At 36.2% G+C, this 7,465-nt stretch overlaps 2 pseudogenes; both read left to right on the forward strand.

Annotated features, from left to right (window-relative positions):
* Nucleotides 1–1,177: 1,177 nt before the first annotated feature.
* Nucleotides 1,178–2,543, forward strand: LOC148828497 (uncharacterized; annotated as a pseudogene).
* An 85-nt stretch (nt 2,544–2,628) lies between these two features.
* On the forward strand, nt 2,629–3,736 carry LOC148828498 (uncharacterized; annotated as a pseudogene).
* The last annotated feature ends 3,729 nt before the right edge of the window (nt 3,737–7,465 follow it).

Below are 7,465 nucleotides of genomic sequence, written 5' to 3' on the forward strand. Positions count from 1 at the left end.
ACTTGGGATCTTCTCAGCAGTGCCCGTGTTCAGAGCATCAAAGCGGGCATAGAAATGGTTCAGCTTGTCAGGCAGGGATGTGTTGTTCGTGTCGATCTCCTTGCTGCAGTCCTTCTAGCCTGTGATTGACTGTAATCCCTGCAACAGCCTCCGGGTGTCAGCGCACTGTGTTTCTAGCTGCACTCTGTAACTCCGTTTAGCGCATTTTATGGCTTTCTCTAATGCATATGCAATGATTCCCTGTACAGCTCTTTGTCCTCTGATTTAAACACGGTGGATCTATCTTTTATTTTATTGTGAATGTAGTTGTTTAACCACAGTTTCTGATTGGGAAATGTCCTCATTTTCTTTTCTGGTACACAGATGTTGGTGCAATATTTAATATAGTTGATGACCGCGTCCGTATACTCATTTAAATTTATGTTGGGAGCTCTGAATGCATCCCAGTCTGTACAATCAAAGCAGTCTATTAACCTGCTTTCTGCCTCCTCAAACCAACAACGCACTGACCCGCAATGGGGGAGGTCTTCAGCTTCTGTTTGTAGTACAGTAGACCTACTGTAGATATTAACAGCACTTTCAGTACTGTGAATTAATTACATTAATTACAAAATTAATTACATTAATTTAATTTCCAGTTAAAATGCCCATTGAGTGCAATTGATTTATTTTTCAATGTTAGAAATTATTGCAGGAAACATATTTAACACAAAATTACACAAAAGCCTCCACAACTAAATATAATGTCAAATCTTTCAGTGTTTAGTGTGTCTACCCATTGTCTTTATTACAGCTTCCATTCTTTACAGGAGACTTTCTTTGAGTTTTTCAAAGAAATCCACAGGGATATTTTTTCATGCTTCTTGTAAACACCTCCAAAGTTCAGTCTTAGAAGTTGGTTATATTTTCTGCTTCTGACGATCCAAATCCAAATCCACGCAACAACTCATTGTCCATAAAACCTTACTTATCTCAAGTGTCCAGTTTTGGTGTTCTAGTGCAAATTTTCTTCTCTTTTGTCTATTTCCTTTTCTCAATAGTGACTTTTTGACAGCTACACATCCCTTCAGACCCATAGCATTGTGTTGTCTTCTTACAGTGGAAGTATTGACAGAAACACCTGTGGATTTTTTTTCAGATCTGAAGCAAGAGTGATATAAACTTAAAGTACTATGTGATGGCGATGTTCTCAGTGGTCTACCAGGTCATGGGCGGTCATTAGGAGTCCCATTTTCTCTATAGATTGTAGTAATTTTTTTAACTCCAGTTTTGGACACTCTTGTTTTTCACTTATTTTTCTTTGTCTTTCATTTTCCTAATGCAAAAGAGTTATCTTTATATCTAATCTTATCAGAAATATCACCTTTAGCCATTTTAGGTACACATGATAAAGACATGTGCAAAGCAGTTAAGGTGTGTTTGGGTAGTTGTATGAATGTTAGTGTCACTTTTAATGGAAAGTGTTCTAATATAATGTCAGTGATACTTTTTGATCAACATTTGCTTGGAGGACACAGCTGTAACTTATTTGTTTGATTGGGAGGATGGAAATCTTAAAGTGGCAGAAGGGTGCACAAAAGTAAAGAGTGGACAAATTAAATACTGATAGATTTGATATTATATTTAGTGTACTTTTCTGTCAAATATATGTTTCTTGCATTATTTTCTGACACCAAAAAATAAATAATTTGCACTGAATGACCATTTTAACTGGAAATTAAATAAACGCAAGAGTGGTCTCTGACGTCTGCACAGTACTGTACAGTATATTGATATTTTCTTGTATAGTAGATATTTTCATTTCATACCTCAACAATCCTGAATGGACTTTTTTTTTAAACCAATATCAGCATATTGATCCACATAAAACAATGCTTTAAGTATGGTATTTTCAAACTAAAAAAAAATTGATAATACACTATTCATTTTTAGATTGATGCCAGTTTCCTGATGTTAATGGCAGATGAACAGATGAGGAATTATTTGCCATTTTATGGAGACAGATTGGCAGTGATGGGATATTAAAGGAGACAGGAAAAAGAGCCCAACTGTAGGAAAGCAAAGCTTTTTGATTTGAAACTGAATAAAAGACAAAAGTATAAGTATCCAGAAAACACCACTCATCATCAAGAAGTGAACACACAGAGGAAAGTAAGGATAGTGGAGTTGGGTTGGATGGTGTATGATGAAGAAAAAGGAGGCTTTATCCAGTTGACAACCAAAAAGGGTGGTGGAACGTGAAAGTTAAGTGTTTCAAAGGACTGGAAAAAAAAGACCTCATAGTGGAGGCAATACGTTTGTTTTTCCCAGATTGAAAGAATGCACATGGAAACATTTCTGAGTTTGAGGTGGATCTGACAAATTACCAAGAAGTTTCCTTAGATGAAGACAGTACAGTGGGAGCTCTATATGAAGCCTCGAAGTTAACTGTCATTAGGTTCTATCTGTCAACCAAAAAGAAACATGACAGTGGTGATGTGGAGACACAGCAAGAATCAAACAGTGCAGCTCACAGGACAACACACAGGAATTTCCCTCTATAGACTCACAAATTGATTCACCATTGGAATTAGATACATTGGACATCATTTATGTTAGAAATGCTTAAAATGATTTGAACAGGCAGTGATGACGCAGCACATTTTTGTCACAGATCATTGCAGTTTAGCTCAGCAAAGTTCTACCATGTTTACTGGGGAACATTTGGAGGATAGCAATATCATTACAATATTCAATGCAGAACTCTCTGGAATGCAAGAACAAAGTCTAGAAGACACTTTTCCTCTGGCAGAAGAACTCAGGGAGCCTGATAAAAGAAATCCTTGTTGTCCATCGCAGCCAGATACTATGTGAACTTATTGAACATTTCACTGATGAATGCCTTTCATATACTCAAGCTGAAATTCACATAAAGCTTCTACTACCAAATGGACAATATGAGAATGGACATTATGAGGGAGGTGTTCTCTCTGAATTCTGTCATGAATTCTATGAACAATGTACAACAGGCAACACTTTCAAGATACCATTACCAGATACCGTAATCTTGGAACAGTCAGCTCTTGGATATGTGAAGAGTGATCTTGTTGACAATTTTCTAAAGTATGTCTCAGAATCTGACCATTATACCTTGGAATCTTTTAGCAGAGACTTCAACAGTTCTGACCAAGATGAATTACTGGAAATCTTGGACAACTACAGCTGCCGAAGAGTGCCAAATGCACACAACTTTGAACAAATTCTGCAAGAACTGGCTCACAAAACCCTTATCCAAGAGCCTGCTTATGTTATTGAACATTGGGAAAGTGTACTCTCTCCCCTCAGCAAAGCCCTTGAGGAAATTGAAACTGTGTATGAAAACTTGCAGCTGACAGCAAAGAAAATCATACTGTCACTGAAGTTTCCCAATGAATACACAGCAAAAGGAAATATAAAAGCATATTACAACATACCTGCGAAAGTGTGATTGAAGGAAACAGTCTTTGTTCCTGAGGCCTTGCACAGGCTCAGATCTCTTTCTTGGCAAGACTGTAACAGTTGACTTCACGGATATGCAAGGATTTGAGAGAAGACCTATGGCACATACAAATAACATGGCTGTTATTTGAGAGTGTCTATTCATTATGATAGCTATCCTGACTTCAGGTGTGAAATGAACAAAATTTTGTAAAGTAATATATGAGTAATGGACATACTTGAGTATTTTAGTCTGTTGACGTACAGACTACCCAGATAAGCAATGTGTTCATCTTTCACCATTAACAAATTGTGGCAAGGTATACTTATTCACAGTATGCATCCATCTGACCAAGTCTGTACCTTTACACTTTGTAAGCATATAAGATATACTGAGTTTTGAGTGTACTTATGGTAGAATGTTCATAATTTCACTTAAGAAATTACAAAGTCTCAGGTTAAATTGCACTTTTGTTTTTGTCATTTTGGTACAAGAATTTCTTTTAGACTGATTGTTCATATACAGTATTGAGTGAGAAACTGATTGATTTTTTTTTTCACCTTCAAAAAACTATGGTGATGCAGTTTAATAAACACATTCTTTTTTGAACCATGTGCGTTCTCTAACCTACCAAGCACTTTTGTGCAAATGAATTCTGCTGTCATCTAGTGTCTAATAATGTTACAATGTTGTGTTTTATTTAGTCACAATATGGCAGCAGAGTTTATTTGCACAATAACTGGACAATTCATGATAAATATGAATTATAAGTGCTCACTTTGGTTGGCACTTGATTTAGAATTAATCTTTGTCATGAACTCTTTAGTTAGAGGTTTCTTGTGGTAGCAGTTTTGAACTTTGCAGAACCTGAATTTTACTGATGTTTCTTTTATTTGTGTTTGACTAGTTTGGCTACTTGTGGATTTTGTGAGATTCTTTTTTTATGAAATGTCAAGATTGCAGATGAGTTCCCATTGAATGAGTTCAAATGCCTTGCATTTACTGAATATTATTTGTACTCTATTTTCATTGCATTTGGTGAAAGGAAATGAGAGAGGTGAGGTAATTTGGGTTGGCCTAATCCTGTGATTATTCCAGGCAGTCAGCACTTCATTGAGCTCCTCCTACACAATAGAAATCAATTGTTTTAAAATAAGGTTTGCAAATTCACTTTATGGAACTCAAAGAAGAGATCTTTAGTAAGTATAATAGCATAAAACATAGTCCATCAAAAACTGAATGCATTGCGCTCTTAGTGTAGCCCACCAGCATTCAATTCTCTGATTCCCAGTGCTTGGGCCAAGAGTGACACATTCTGTGCCATCCTTATTCAAAGCAACACGCAGAAACTTGTGCTTTACAGGAAAGTGGGTGTTTTCGGTTCCATGATCAAGTCGTACTCTTTGTGGAAGACTGTTGTTAAAATAACCTGCAATAATTTGTGGGTCATTATTGGTTTTGTATGCTTCTAACCAGATCATTTTTCTCGAGAAGAAAAATGGCATCTCACACACAGATCTACTCCTCGCCAGTCCATAAGGCGCAGTAACTGATGGACAGTTTCTCTATCCGTTATTATCCCAGCCATGCAGCATTTCTGTTGCATCCAACTATAGCCAGATGTCTGTCGCTGTTGGTGTATGAATGAGGCAATCTCTGCTTCATCTGTCTTGTTTCACTTTCACCAGAGCTGATTCTTACACAGCATTCTTTCCAAGGTCTGAAGACTCAGTTTTATATTGTGTGATTCCTCCAATAACACTGTAGTGTGCTCTCACGAGGCACCAGTAATGTAAGGGTTTGGGCATTTACTGGGACAATTATTAATTCTTTTAATGGCATTAGAATCCATCCATGCGATATAACTCAAACAACGCACACACACAGGTACTAATACACGAGAATACATTTATTAATAAATAAAATGTGCATATAAACATAACAGATCTTATCATGAAGGTTAACAGAATACAAGATGTATATACAGATGCAGCCATTCAAAACAAGCGGGCGATACCGCATTATTTTACCGCAAGTTACGGTATTAAAACCGTAAATTCTCGCATAGTTCTGCATAATACCACGTGGTACCGCAAGTAAAATAATAGTATCCGGAATTTCCGCGAGGTGGAGCTAATAAAGCTCAACCTCTCATGTTTGAGCTGTCGCCATCAAAGTCTTTACCGAAGATATTACTAATGGTATTTATAATTAATGACCTTGGACAAGCTGTAAACTCAAAGTATTGCCCTGGTCCACATTCTTTTTTTCATTGACCGTCTTTGTAAAATTAACACCACAGCATTTAGTTGATCCAATCACGCATTTTTTACCAATCACGCAAAATACAGTAATTTTTGAGAATCTCCGATTCACCATACCTTTCACATGCTCATAAAAGATATTGATTTAGGAACATAAACATATTACTGTATGTAAAGTGTACTGTATACAGTATGTATATGTATATTTAATGTCTTTACTGTGCCCGTTTAAGTATTGAATATTTATATGGAATTTTACCACTGAAGGGAAATCTTAGTAGCTGAGCATAAAAAGAATAGGAGCATAATGCGTGTGAAGGCCATAAACGATATTGATTTTGTTACATAAACATACAGTATTACAGTAACTAACGTGAAATAATGTGTGTATAAAAAGTGGTAGTTTTAAGCTTTTCTGTGAATACGCTCGATACCGGAGTCAAACAGCATACTTTTAGAATTTGATTAATAGGGAATATAATGTGGAATCGCGTATCTAAAGAAATTAATAACGATATAATTATATGCATGTACTACAACACAAGAATAGTATATGCTGTTTCACCACTCATCATGTGACTGTGCTGTTAGCCTGGTGGTCTAGGTGCTGGGTTAATAACCCACTGATTGGCTGTTCAAATCCAGCCAGTGCCATGACTTTTCTTTTAACAAACATTTCTTTGAAAAAATAGAATAGTAATATTATGGACAATTTATTGACAATAGATATAGAAAAGCACATATTAAAATTGGGAAATTTGGTTTCAAAAGTCCTCATATCAATGATGCATATACTGTTTTCCTCTACAGTATGCTAATCTATTGTAGTGCTTTCGCCCCCCTCTTAGGCTGCGCAAACGATCTTTATAGAGATTAACATGCTGTAATACTCTATAAATGATTTTTATAGAGAAATGGAGGCTGTACAGTATGTGTTACAATATGAACATTTACTGTCAAACTTTAAATCAACAATTGATTTAAAGACGATCTGTCAAAGCGCAATGAAACCTATTACTCGTATGGACGCCCGGTCCCGCCAGGGATTAAAAAAAACATGGAATCGCGTATCTAAAGAAATAACAGTATACAGTAACTATGTTCATGCACAAACAGTAGCATGTTACATTATTAATTTGGGTGTCTCCTCCTGCCAGAAAGCACTAAATTGCATTTTGAGTGCGGTTTTGGACTTTTTTTAAAATTACAACCCATAAATAAGATGATACTGTTTAGACTTTTAACTATTTTAAATTATTACAGCAGCACAATGTGCTTTTTCATGAAACCTCCTAGAGTAACGAAATGTCTTGCGTTGTACAGCTTTTCAGCTAAATACTGTATATTTATCAGTTACGCCTGACATAAGAGGTGCCCGATAAAAACCAGTTGAACAGCTCTGTTGGAGGTTTCGTGAAAAAGGAGGTTTCTCTCTAGGAGGTTTTGTGAAAAAGCTACAGGTGTGCCAATCGTAATCGTTTTTATTTTTAATCGTTCTATGCAGGTGGCTGGTGGCATGTTCCATAAGAGTACGGTAATTAAAAACCATGAATACTTTTGTTAGAGTTTAAATAAAGTTGATGTTTTCTCTTTTTGATGGACACTATTATAAGAGGACTTATTTTGTTGCAGTTACACAAACCATGAACTTTTGGTGTTGTAGTGGCAATGCTTGTTAATAAGACAGAATTAAGTGTTGCTGTGCTTTCCTAAATGAGGCCCCATCTCTTTCTTCATCTCTGTG

The sequence above is a fragment of the Atractosteus spatula genome, chromosome 9 (assembly GCF_055471065.1).
Source record: "Atractosteus spatula isolate fAtrSpa1 chromosome 9, fAtrSpa1.hap1, whole genome shotgun sequence".
NCBI classification, from domain to species: domain Eukaryota; kingdom Metazoa; phylum Chordata; class Actinopteri; order Semionotiformes; family Lepisosteidae; genus Atractosteus; species Atractosteus spatula.